Below are 13,696 nucleotides of genomic sequence, written 5' to 3' on the forward strand. Positions count from 1 at the left end.
CGGCTGCCTCCTGCAGGCCCCCTACTGGGGATCAAGCTGGCAACCCAGGCATGTGCCCTTGACTGGAATTGAACCGGGGACCCTTCAGTCCACAGGCTGACTCGCTATGCACTGAGCCATTAAGTATAATTAGCTTTGTACTAATATTTACTTCATGTTTTTCTTTAAACCAATTCGTAATTTTAAGTAAATTTAGCTTCATCCTAAGCAAAGAGATCTGTGATACTAAGCTTGATCTGTTATACTTTTCCAAATATATATATTAAACATAACTATTTAAATTAAAAAAATCCATGTACCGACTAAAAAAGCCTTTGGGGTTGAGACATTCCAATGAATACTTTAATTGGTTCTCAAACTTATTGGTTTCTTTAAAATTACTGAGGTCCCTACAGAGCTCTTGTTTATGTAAGTGATGTCAGTTGATATTTACCTTGCTAGGAATTAACACTGACAATATAGTAAATGATTTATTCACATATCAAAATAACATGATTGAGAACATATTGTAAACCTATGACATTAGCACAGTGGTCGGCAAACCGTGGCTCGCGAGCCACATGCGGCTCTTTGGTCCCTTGAGTGTGGCTCTTCCACAAAATACCACGGCCTGGGCGAGTCTATTTTGAAGAAGTGGCGTTAGAAGAAGTTTAAGTTTAAAAAATTTGGCTCTCAAAAGAAATTTCAATCATTATCCTGTTGCTATTTGGCTCTGTTGACTAATGAGTTTGCCGACCACTGCATTAGCATAAAACCATGCCTTTATGAAAAATAACTACTTCGCAACACAAAAATTTAGTGAGAATGGCATTGTTTTATGTATTTGCAGGTCTCATTAGAGTTTGACTTAATAGGAGAATTTTGCATTCTCATCTTTGCTTCTGCATTATCTGTGGCAACATGTTTTAGTTTAAATAAATGAAGATAATCCAGCCTCATACAATTAAGATAATTGTGGTTATTCTTATTTGGTATCACACTAAAACTTGATAAGTAGTAGTTTCTTAAAGTTTAGTTGCACAGATTGGTAGGAATGATTTTGTTTTTGTACTCTGAAACCACTGATTTATCTTGCACTTTGAATGGATCTTTTATTCAGGCATGATTTGGTAACTTCACGCACTGGTCATTTGGAAAATATTGGTTCACTGGGTTATGCAGCTTTTTCAAACATTGGCACATTTCAGATACAATATCAAAAATGGACTTTTGCTAATATCACCGCAATCTAAGCAGTAAAAATATCAGGGATTAGAAAACTGTCAAGTTCATGGTGGAACATTCAAGTTTTCCAAAATTTTAATTAAGCTAGAATTGTACCATTGGCAACAAATACTATCAGCTGTTTTACTTCATGTGACAAGTTCATTTCGTACATTTTAAAGAAACTGCCTGCCAAATATCCAAGTCTGAATAACTGTAGTCTGCATGTTGACCATTCTTTCAAACAAAGTAAAAATAGGGTTGTTGTTGTTTTTTTTTTTTTTGGCTCCGTTTCTCCCCCTAATAAAAGAGGCTAGTTCAGCTTGCAACTCAAACACTCGCACACATGCTTTCCCTGAGACAACCACTGTACTGCACGTAGCAAAAATGCTTTCTGTGTGGGGAGTAACTGATGAATGGCACAGGGTTTTATTTTAGAGTGATGAAAGGGTTTTGGAACTGGGTAGAGGTGGTGGTTGCACAATATGGTGAATGTTCTAAATGTCACTGAATGGCTCACTTTAAAATGGTTCATTTTATGCTCGTTGAATTTCACCTCAATAAAACACTGAAACAAAGTGCTTTATGCGTAATTTCCATTTAATCATAGAGACTATTACAGACTTGTATTCAGAGGCCTAGAGTTAATAAAATTAATTTTTTTTTTACTGCTTTGTCGAGGACATTCTTAAGTGAAACCAGCATTTTGTTGACTACCAGTGCATGCTAGTGAAGAAGATAATGGCTGCTAGTACCGATGGGTACCACTGCCTGGATTTGTGCCACCGATTTTACCACCACTGCCTTTGCACCGCCAGTGCAAATGTCAACATGGTTAAAAAAAGAAAAGAAAAGGTAAATAATTTCTTAGTATTATCATTAAAATAGTTTGGATCCACCTGGGTCTCTGAAAGAGTCTCAGGGCTCCCTAGGGACCCGGGGACCCCACTTTGAAGCCCCTTGCTGTATGCTGAACTTGAGGTCAGCTGATCCACCCCAGCAGTAGGGCTGCAGTGTGGATCCTTAAAAAAAAAAACCTCTGGAGATTTGAATCACATCAATGTGGGTCCAATTCTAGTTTCCATCTGACCCGAGGGCAAATGGTTTCTCGAAAGCTGAGAGTCCCAGTTACCCTGTCTGCTGGGCTGGGAGGTCAAGGAGATGATGAGGGGTTATGAGAGGCCGGGATAATCCACACAAAGCACCCACTGAAGGGGAAATGACTTCGGTCATTAAGCAGCAGGACCAAGTTTTGAGAAGGTTGCATTTTGGAGGCTTGAGGGACTCCGCCTTCCAGGGGCCCTGCTTGACCTTGGGAAACCTCCATCACTCAACCTTCCATCTGTCCTAGGCTACTTCAAAGAGTCCCTGAGCAGCTGGAAGAACAGTTTCAGCTTTGAAGATAGCAGGCGGAAGGAGGCCGAAAGGGTAGCAGGAGGAGGGGAGGGAGGTCAGTGGGGTCGAGGGGGCCCCTCACGTGAGAACTAGGGCAGCAAGAAGTCCTTTGTGCCGAAACCGGTTTGGCTCAGTGGATAGAGCGTCAGCCTGCGGACTGAAGGGTCCCGGGTTCGATTCCGGTCAAGGGCATGTACCCTGGTTGCGGGCACATCCCCAGTAGGGGGTGTGCAGGAGGCAGCTGGTCGGTGTTTCTCTCTCATCGATGTTTCTAGCTCTCTATCCCTCTCCTTTCCTCTCTGTAAAATATCAATAAAATATATTAAAAAAAAAAAAAAAAAGAAGTCCTTTGAGCCTGGATTAGTTTTCTATCTTTTTTTTTTCTTGACGCATCACACAAAGTTTAGGGTTTTGTTTTCAGCCAAAGTCCCCTCAGATGCCATCCACTGGTCTGACTTTTTTGTAGGGTACAAAAAGTTCTCAAACTCAGGTGAGGTGAGGAATGTAGTGATTAGCACCCCACAGGGCCAATGGGGAAACGGAGGCACAGGAGAGGGAAATAAAGAACAGGTGGAGGCACTGAGATTCAAATTTGTCTTTAGAGGCAGAGCATCTTCCTTTCCTCGAAGTGAGTTTTCAAGGCCAGGCAACAGTTTCTTACTCAGAGACAATCTACAAAGATCTGCCTTAACAGCAAGCAGGTGGGCAGCAGTGGGAATGAGGGTCGGTATGAAGTTTGAAAGCATGCTCTGGGAATCAAATCATCTGAATTCGAACCCTGATCCTCCTAGGTAAAATGAGGGAGAGTAACAATACCTGCTAATTGGGTTGTTAAAGTGACATTAGCGGTACATGTAAAGCACTCATATCGCGTCAGCACATCTTAAGGTTCAATCCATGTTAGTGATTATGAGACCGAGGAGGCATAAATAACAGAGAAATACCTCTTGCGTCCTCTATCTTAGTTGAAGATTCATTTTAAAATTCCTTAGTCCAGATTAGAAACAAACGCGATAGTCTGCCTAAAGACAGGTTAAAGTGATAGGCCAACAATCCGCCCTCTCCTTGTGGGTTCCCCTGGGGAACTGTGGGATTGGCTGAGTGGAATCCGACAGCCTATTGGCTGAATCTTTGTCCTGAGCCTCCTCATTGGGGGAGCTGCTCTGGAGTCAGGTGCTGGCTTTGATCCAAGCAGAGGCCACCGCACTATAGAAACCCATCCTCCAGCCTTGCCTGAGCGGAGGTGTGGGTAGCAGAACTTGTACCCAGAGGAGATGGAAACTGATGGGAACCTGGAGGAACAGGTGGGAAACCGTGTATTTTATTTGACATTCATCTATCCTGGGCACTTAATACTTCCTCTCTTGTTCCATGAAGGCTATAATCATAGAACAGAAAGGGGAAATGAGGACAAGTGAAAATAATAAATAGAAGTGCAAAGTTGAGATGGGAAAAACCACCGTTAATATGTGTACCTCTCCCCCCCCCCACCCCAAAGGCCAGCAGTAGGCCACCACTGAGCTTCAAATATAGCCGAGGGCTTTCTGGAAGCCAAGATGAGATGATACACAATCAGCCTGCATAACAGAAAGGAAGAACATCTGTTTCTGTGAGAGTAAAGCAAATCCTTTCCTAACTTTGAACTCGAATGAATGTAATTTCTTACTTGGGATTTTATTTCAGGTGACGATGCCACAAAGTGGACAGTGAGGCATAATTTCTGTTGTCAGTTGGGTTTGGATTTGAATTTTGTTTTAGTTGCAGCTATTCTGGGCTGCAGTTTGTTAATCCGTAAAATGGAGATAAGATATGAGAGTATCTACATATTCAAGCTGTGAAGATTCAATTAGGTGAGCTGTATAAATAAATATTAGCAAGTAGTTAACCAAGAAATTTGGCTGCCCATTACTTGTCATGCGAAGTTCTAGATGCTGGGGATAACAAAACAAACAAGATCCTTATCTTCAAGCAGCTTTTACATTGTAATGGATAAACATGATAAAATGGTTAAATCATTGCAGAGAGTACTGTGGGAAACAAAAACAACAACAATACACCAAATGCAAGGATAGATCTCATTTGACTGGTTCTCTCAGACATTTTCCATCAAGTCAAGGGTGTAATGTTAAAATGCAACTCTGTGGAGGTGAACCTGTTAGGGCCTGAGGTCATTCAGTCCCGGTATGTAAAATTCTGCAGGCTGTTTTGGATGGGTTACAATATATTTTTTTTTTGTTTGCGCTCACTTCATCCAGCTGAGCTTTAGTGGAAGCAGTTTGAAATGGTATATAAGCGGAACCTTGAGTTCACTAAACTTACATGCTTTTATTAAATTAGCTTTAATACTGTGTACTGTTGTTCTAGTTCCCTGGTTAAGTAGAGTGAGGCGTTGTCTTGTCTAGAGAGCTGCAGAGGTAGGGAAATCCGCCTCCCCCCAAATCGGTAGGACCACCTGTTTGTCCGTCCCTCTCCAGCTGGGCTTCTCCGCCAGCCTTTCCAGCGCCGCGGGCATTCCTACGCTCCGAAGCCCCGCCCACCTCCAGGGGGCGTGACCAACGACCAGGGCCCCGCCCCCTCCCAACCCGCGTCGGCCCGCCTTCTTTTCCCGACCGCCAGCTGAAGGCCCGAGCGTGCGCGCGCGCCCCCGCGCCCGGCCCGGCGTCGGGAGCGCGCTCTGTGTGGCCGCTGCCGCCATGTTGTTGTGGTTGTGAGGAGGAGGCGGCGACGGCGGAGGAGCACCCCGACGAGACGCTCCAGCGGCCCAGGCGCTGCCCCCCGCCGGCCCTGGCTGGGAGCCTCGTGGGGTGGCGGAGGAGGCCGAGCCGTGGCGGGCCTCACCATGTCCTGCCGCCCGGTAAGGAGCCCACCACCGCCCCCCCTTCCGTCTCCTCCGGGGGTGAGGAGGAGCTGGAGGAGGGGCCGGCCTCGGCCGGGGAGCGGCGGCTGTCACCCTCTGGAGGAGGTGGTGGCCCGCGGGGGGCGGTGGACGGCGTGCGTGGCCTAAGAGAGGGGTGTTCTGGGCGGCGGCGGCGGCGGCCGCCAGGGGGAGGCGCGGGGAGTGGAGCCCAGTGGCCCGGCTCGGCCCGGACCCTCGGCGCCAGGGAGGCGGGCTCCCGGGGCCGGGGCGGCCTTACCGGACTTGGCGGGACGGGCCCTTGGGCTTAGGGGTGTGAAGCGCTACCCCCGGAGCGTCCGGATAAATGCCCGCGGACCCCCGGGAGGTGAGTGTGCACCGCTCGCCCGGATCGGGTTTTGGGGCGCCCACTGTGGCCAGAAGCCAGGGGAGCCCCCGTGGCGAGCGGCGCGGGCCTGGGACTTGTGGGAAGGAGGAGTGGCCGCCGGACTGTGTGGCAGGGCATCCTCCGGACCTGGGAGTACTTGGGTGGGAGGGATGGTTCGGAGGCGGCCGCGGAAAGCCCGGGGAACACGGGTCAAGCAGCTCTGCCCAAGATGACAGTGTTCTCGCTGAGGTGGAAACCGTGCTGCCTGCTCGGGATTGCACCGCGGGGCAGAGGCCCCCTGCGAGCATATTGTTGCTTGTGCTCCGGGCTGGAAAACTTTACCTCCAAGTGATGGGGTAAATAATGGGGTCACTTCCACTTTAATAAACTCCTCTGGGGTCTGCTGACCTCACCTGTGAGTTTCCCACATGAGCCACAAGTTAGGGATTGATGTTGAGGTGGCTTTTCCAGAGTGAGACCTGAATTCTTGACTTTTTTTTTTTTTTTTAGCGTCTTGATAATTCACTTTGTTATCCGATCGTATCTTTTTTTTTTTTTTTTTAACAAAGAATGAAAAGTGCGCATAATCTTCTAGTTGAGGTTCAGCGTAGTTTCTCATTATGTGGATGGTAATTCCATGGAGGCCTGGGTTGTATTACACGAGATGGCTTTTTTTTTTTTTTAATGTAAAATGCTTGTGATTTGTACATCGAGAGGTGATGGGGACCTCTCCTTTTCAGATTCAAGGCCCTGGCTGTGAAGTCAGGCATGTTGGTGGGATGCAGGAGGAGGCCTGTGACTTGGCTGGGTAGAAGAGCTCACAGAATGACACTGTTTTGAGTCAGCCCAGCCCAGTATGTGATATTAAACCAAAATTGGAGGGTTCTAGAATTTTAGATTGGCCGCCTAAGAAGGCCTCTTTCAGCTCTAATCACCTCCCTCGTTGTCAGATGACCCGGAGCCCTTCATGGGATCAGCACCGAGGTGCAGCCCGCTTGTCGTGAATGGCAAGCCACCGGAGGACCCAAGTTTCTCAGCTTGTAGGCCAGGTTCTCTAGCTCAGGACTTACCTAGTTAAACACCTCGGTCATCAGAAATAGGATAAACGGCCTGAAATGCGGATTCCCGGGCCCCCGGCTGACCACGTGAATGACAGCCTCTGAAGGAGGGGCCTGGGACTCGGTCCTTGCAGAGCTCCCCGAAGGATTCTGGGCAGCCAGGTGTGTGAAGTTCTGCTTTAGGTCCCCCTGTAGTATTCCAGGTGATTCTCATTAATTCCAGTTTTGGTGAGACTGCTTTTTTGGTTTATAGATCTTTAAGAATTTGAGAGGCAGGGAAGAAGGGGAAGCCGGAGAAACTTAAAACAGAATTGACCATCTCCTAAAGTTACTTGCGCAGGTGATTAGGAACACACTTGGTAAGTTAGGTACTGCTCCACTGGGGGTGCATTCAGAGGAACATGGAAGGATCTAGTCATGGAAAGAAGCAGAGAGGGAGAGGCAGTAAGGTGCTTCCCATCATCCCAAATCCTGGTCGCTCCTAGACCATCTGGCTCAAGTTTCTAGTGAAGTGAGGGGAAGTGGGTGAGTTAGCAGTTTTTTGAGACTAGGGTTGTGAACCAGGAAGGCTTATTGTGTAAAGTCCTTGAAGTGTGCCCAGGCCATGAGGAGTGGTAAAGGCAGTTTTTCGATCTCTTGGAGTTCCGGCTAACACCTCCTGTGGTCAAGTGGCATGCTGAGCTGTGAAGGAGGTATTCATACTGCAGAGGGGGAGGGCGAGTGCACGCAGTTGTGCTTTACAAGGACCGTGTCTGCTCAGCCCCTGGGTTTCTCCAGTGCTTAGCCGGAGCTCCCGCATAATCCGCCCTCAGGTGTTTGTGGAGTAGATGAGTAGTATTGAGATGGGAAAAAGAGCTGTTAAGGTGGTTGATAACGTTAGTTATTAAAAGCTACCTGGTATCTTTCTTGCACTGGAGTGAAGAGCCAGTTTTTAGCTCAGGTAGTTTGTAACTTTGAGTTCTTCAAGAGATTGTTTTTCTAAAGACTGTCATTGGACACTATCCTGTCCCCTAGTTTTTGGATCTTAAATGTGTCTTTAAAAAAATGTGTCTTAAATTTTTTAGGTGTTAGTGACTTTTTTAAGGATCACATTTTATTAGATGCAGAGACATTTAGAATAATTGGAAACGGTAGATTTGGCGGAGAGTTTGTGTCATTTTTTTAAGGATGTTTTAAAAATATATTTTTATTGATTTCAGCGAGGAAGGGAGAGGGAGAGAGAGGTAGAAACATCAGTGATGAGAGAGAATCATTGATTGATCTCCTCCTGCACATCCCCTACTGAGGATGTAGCCTGCAACCCAGACATGTGCCCTGACCAGGAATTGACCTGGTTCATAGGTCCATGCTCAACACAGCACACTGGCGGGGCTGAGCCATTATTAATTGACTACGTGATTACTGTTGGAAATGTCACATCTGGGCCTCAGTTTTTTCATCTATACAATTAAAGGGTTCTATTCCTTGATCTCAAGTAGTTCCTTCAGCTTGATTCTCCAAATCTTTAATAATTTGTAATTAAGTTGGTATTCATCTGAAAGGTACATGAGCCTTTTTAACTAAAAAAGGAACATTCTGCCTTGGATTCTGCCTTTAAGCTTATGAATTTTAGATGTTGTTCAAAAGTGCTCGGGAAATTGAGTGCATGTTGCAAGTATTAATGCAGAAACAACATGCTTATGCTGTTGTAATTCACTTAGTGATGAAATCAAAACGGATTTCACATAGGGAACTTCATAATTTAGTGTGAAGACACAAGCTTAAGAATGGTTTGGGGGAAGTTTGTGCAAGTTATGTGGCCAGTTTCTTACAGACCACCCAATTCTGTAATTTTCTATGGTGAGTTTATATGTAATTTTATAATCAGTGAAACGTTGACCAAAGACAAAGTATGAAACCAAATCTGTATTGACTTGAACTAGGATTCCCAGTAAATCAAGAGGCTACTGAAATTGTTAACATTCATTACTATTTTTTAATCTTAATTTTATGATATCAGTATTGGTATCATGCTTTCATCTTTACTTTTGTATCTAGAAATTTAACATACCTTTTAAGTTCACATTTGTATCCGATGTTTAAAATGAAAACAGTTGTAGCATGAGCGTGGATAAATCAGTAAGTCCTGGGTTCGAGTGTAGTTTGTGCTCCGCATTAGCTGTGCTGTTGCTGGCAAGCCCAGGTAAGGCCTTTGAGCTTCACTTCCCTGATTAGTAATGGAAGAACACCAACTTCTCTATCTCGGTGGGTGTCGGGGAGGATCGAATGAAATGATGGAAAGCAATCTAAAAATGTAAGGGGATGATATTAGCATCTTACTGTGGTAGGATCCTCTTTTATTTTCTTGGAAGAGTTGGTTTGTGGAGCAATGGTAAACTTGCTAGGCATTCTCAAGTGCAGATTTTACTAATGTAACTGATACGACAACAAAAGATTTCTGTTTCTGTACTTTGCCTGGAGAAACCTTTCAGCACTTGTATCCCATCTGCCAATAGGAATAGTCACAGTGTTGCGGGAACTTCAGAAAGATCTGGGATGTCTCACATTTGTGCCAGGTTTTGCATTTGGAATAGACTTGCTGGATTTCACCCATTTTGTTATAATGGCACTGTGGTGGAAGGTGGTAGTCAAGGAGTTTAGTACATTCTGTGTAAAGTTGTAGTGCTATCTTTTCTAAATGGCAGGTGGCAACGCCACAGGGTAATGAAATAAATATGGTGATTTAAAAAAGCATTAAGCCCTGGCCGGTGTGGCTCAGTTGGTTGGAGTGTTGTCTTGTACACCAAGAGGTGGTGGATTTAGATCCTGGTCAGGGCACATACTCAGGTTTTGGATTCATCCGTAGTCGGAGGCCCATTCAGGAGCAACCGATAGATGTTATTTTTCCTCTCGCACAGATTAATAAATAAATAAATAAATAAATAAATAAATAAAGCATTAAAAAAAGAAATAGAAATATCAGCACATCGCAAGTGGTGAAAGTATGTGTTGATTTGGGAAACTTGTTTATTTTTTAAATATATGATTATATATTTACTGTGTTGCAAGGTAAAGTATATTTTTCTTGCGTTGTGGTAAAACTTTGAAGCAGTTGCTTAAGGGCAAGGTACCTAGACTTTATAGTTACGATGACTGTCTATAAGGCACAAGACAAATGAAAAACTATAAGGAAATTGTGAAGTTGGGTTAAATTAAAGCTACAGTATTCTTTTAAAGGTGAAATATCTCATAACTCTGTTATAAATTGTTGATCTAATGAACAAAGGTAAGACATAAACTTACGCTAATGTTCTTACTCACTGTTTCCTTTAGGTATTGTCTTGTTGCTGACCACTACAGATCATCTTGGATATGTCCAGGCGTGGGTCTCTCATGTGCCTGTTTGTGTCTTTACATGATGTTTAGACTGATTTCATTATGAGAGATAGTAGCATGTAGCACACTTTCCTGATTTCATTTCTCTGGGTTCTAAATTTAATTTATTTTGTAGCAAATGCTCTGATAGTTTAGTTGCAGAAGAGAAATATAAATTCATTTAGTCCTCTGAATTATCCATCGATTGATAATCTGACAAAATGTAAGGAGTTATAAGTATATTGATTAATTTTACATTTGGAGAGAATAGGTATAAAGATAAGGAAAAAGTTTTTGGAAGTGCCCTAGGGCAGTGGTTGGCAAACTCATTAGTCAACAGAGCCAAATATCAACAGTACAACGATTGAAATTTCTTTGGAGAGCCCAATTTTTTAAACTTAAACTTCTTCTAATGCCACTTCTTCAAAATAGACTCGCCCAGGCCGTGGTATTTTGTGGAAGAGCCACACTCAAGGGGCCAAAGAGCCGAATGTGGCTCGCGAGCCGCAGTTTGCCGACCACGGCCCTAGGGCAACAGTAAGGAATTTTAACTTAATCCCATTTAAATTTCAAATTTTAGGAAGTGTTATTTTATAAAGGCTACAGTACACATTCAGTATGGAAATTAAAAACTACAAAAAAACAAGAATTGAGATAACCCAGGGGAATTAAAAAAGTAGAGGTAATCCATAATCACACTTAGATGTAATAATTTGGTAATTCTTTTTTTTTTTTTCTTACACATTATCTACTGAAATATTTACACAACAACTTTCCATGTCCAATAGATGTTCCCATAATGGGTATTTAGTGTTCTGTGATATGGATGCATCATAGTTTATAGCAGTTCCCTGTTAATGGACGTTTTCAATTTTGTTTTCTTCAAACAGGGCTGTGATGAATTGGTTTGGACTTTTTTTATACAACTATGCTATTTCCTTAGGCTAAATATTTAAAGTGGGCTTATCTGGTCAAAGGGTGTGTATTTTAAATTTGAATATACTCATGGTACTGTATTGATAGATGTTTATTTTAAAGATCCAGCAACAGTATACTAGTGTCCAACTCCACATGTTCTTGATAGTGATTTATCATCTTTTAGCTTGGTGGTGGGAGCTTAAAATAGTTTGTTCTTTTGTTTGACATTAGGTTTTAGCCTTTACAGCTTAACTCTGTGGACGGGGCAGGTAAAAATGAAAGTGCGGTGACAAGGAGTACTTTAGTGGTCTCTAAACTTTTTGATGGTTCATCCCAACAGTAAAAAAAAAAAGTTTTGAGCATTAATCCTCAATCTTTAAGTACTTATTTAATTGACCAACAATATGTATAGTAACTGGTTATTGTGTACCTTATAAAATATACCCCTCCCGCCAAAAAAATTAACAAGGGTGAGAATTAAAAATAAAGCTAAAAAATTCTTTTTCTCCTTTACTCCAGTGGAGCTTCTTGGGTACTCCTTGATGTATATTATACTCTGCTGTGGATATCACGGCTTTAGACTCTTACGATTTATTGTTGGGCTTTCATGGATGATTTTTTGGGGGGCATTTCCACTAGCTCTGCAGATGGTCCAGCCTAGTTGGATTCTGATAGTCTGTCTTTAAAGTGTCCCATGCTGTTGAGAGTCATGGCTACAATAAAGGCCAACATATAAACCTTATTCATAAAGCATCAGTTTGATACCTTTTGTCATTGTTGAGGTGACTGAATTTAGAAAAGGGCAAATAATAGGGTAGGAAACATTCTAAGTAAGTGTATTTCTCTTAAATGTGAAGAGCTGATATCGCATAGAGTATGTTTTATTTTTTTAGAGAGAGTGGAGAGAAACATCGATGTGTTGTTCCCCTTATTTATGCATTCATTGGTTGCTTCTTATATGTGCCTTTACCGGGGATGGAACCCGTAACCTTGGCATATTGGGATGATTCTAACCAACTGAGCTATTCAGTCAGGCCTAGAGTATATTTTAAAATGCCTATGTTTTATGGAAAGCAGTTCAGTTATAACATATCCTTATTTTCTAAGAGCTTAAGTGTTAGAGACTGAGTAGAGGGATGAATAATTGCTACTTGCTTTCCTTTGCTTGCAAAGTGCCACAATTAACCTGTCACTCTAATTCCATTTGGAAGAGCCTGAGCCTTTAACTTTTAAAAAATGGTTTCGCAGGCCAAACTTTCCAAGATGAATCTTAGATTAAAAGGAATTAATGCTCAGAAGGGAAGGAGTTGATGGAGGACTAAAATTTTTGGAGAGAACAGTTTTGAGGAATCTCAGAATACCATACCTCCATCTTGGCTATGCCTTCACCTTACTATATCTTTGGGCAAGTTGTTTAATTTATTTCGGTGTCAGATTTTTCTATACAAAAGGATCATACCTGATCTTTGCAGGGCGATTAGGTGCAATTCAGGTAAAAATTATAGGAACATACAATAGTATTACTACCAGTTGGGCCTTTAGGCCATTGAATTTAGGTCTTTTACCTTATAGAGCAGAATTATGATATACAAAGGTAAAATGATTTGTCCAAAGACACACAGTGGATGATTGATTATTAACATCATTCATTTGTATTAGCTTAAAACTTCCTGAGGCTTACATAAATATGCCAGGCACTATTCTAAATGATTTACATGTATTAACTCATTTAATTGTCTGGGATTATTCTCAGAGGTAGCTAGAATTATTCCAGTGTTACTGATGTGGAAAGTGTGGCAAAATGAGGTTAAATAACTTGCCTAGGTATTTGAGTTCTTGAATCTGAACTTTTTTTTTCTTTTTATATATATTTTATTGATTTTTTACAGAGAGGAAGGGAGAGGGATAGAGAGTTAGAAACATCGATGAGAGAGAAACATCGATCAGCTGCCTCCTGCACACCCCCAACTGGGGATGTGCCGGCAACCAAGGTATATGCCCCCGACCGGAATCGAACCTGGGACCCTTCAGTCCGCAGGCCCGACGCTCTATCCACTGAGCCAAACCGGTTAGGGCTTGAATCTGAACTTTTAAAAAAATATATTTTTATTGATTTCAGAAAGAGGAAGGGAGAAGGAGAGGGAGAGAGAGATTGAAACATCAATGATGAGAGAGAATCATTGATTGGCTGCCTCCTGAATGCCCCTTATTGGGGATCAAGCCCGCAATCCGGGCATGTGCCCTTGACTGGAATCGAACCTCGGACCTTTCAGTCCGCAGGCCGACGCTCTATCCACTGAGCCAAAACGAATAGGGCTTGAACCTGAATTTTTATTTTAACGATTTTACTATAATGCCTAATTAAGTAAAAGCACTTAAAGATTTTAGACGAATGTTAAAAAGGTTTTGTGAAGTAAAATTTTGGCTTTTTGAAGCCAAATTAGGAGAGTAACCTCATTTGTTGTGACCATCATGGTTTTGGGAAAGATTGATGTTAATATTTATGTCTTGAGTTTTATTCCCTCGACAAAGCTGTAGGTAGTTTTC

General features: G+C 42.8%; 1 protein-coding gene across 6 annotated transcripts in view; it reads left to right on the forward strand.

Moving 5' to 3' along the window:
• The first annotated feature begins 5,212 nt into the window (after nt 1-5,212).
• Nucleotides 5,213-13,696, forward strand: part of MTMR3 (myotubularin related protein 3) — an 85,082-nt gene continuing 76,598 nt past the window's right edge. For 3 of the 6 annotated variants that reach the window (XM_080649654.1, XM_080649655.1, XM_080649657.1), the window contains exon 1: nt 5,247-5,452. The gene's annotated coding sequence lies outside the window, so the exon portion shown is untranslated. Of the gene's footprint in view, nt 5,453-13,696 lie in introns of all 6 variants that reach the window. The other 3 variants (XM_080649653.1, XM_080649656.1, XM_080649658.1) reach the window with 2 other exon arrangements.

The sequence above is a fragment of the Plecotus auritus genome (assembly GCF_963455305.1).
Source record: "Plecotus auritus genome assembly, chromosome: 13".
In the NCBI taxonomy this organism is placed as follows: Eukaryota; Metazoa; Chordata; class Mammalia; order Chiroptera; family Vespertilionidae; genus Plecotus; species Plecotus auritus.